The sequence below is a fragment of the Cebus imitator genome, unplaced genomic scaffold (genome assembly GCF_001604975.1).
Source record: "Cebus imitator isolate Cc_AM_T3 unplaced genomic scaffold, Cebus_imitator-1.0 Scaffold496, whole genome shotgun sequence".
Classification (NCBI taxonomy): Eukaryota; Metazoa; Chordata; class Mammalia; order Primates; family Cebidae; genus Cebus; species Cebus imitator.
Window position 1 is genome coordinate 801 of NW_016107811.1, and position 228 is coordinate 1,028.

The window sequence follows — 228 nt, forward strand, 5'->3', positions numbered from 1 at the left end:
AACTGCTTTTTACTTTGTATTTTTGGTGATGTACACCCATTATTTCCTGTACTAAACCACACTTCAAAAGGATCTTCGTACTGAATTAAGAGCCATATAACGGGCCGGGCGCGGTGGCTCAAGCCTGTAATCCCAGCACTGTGGGAGGCTGAGGCGGGTGGATCACGAGGCCAAGAGATCGAGACCATCCTGGTCAACATGGTGAAACCCCGTCTCTACTAAAAATAC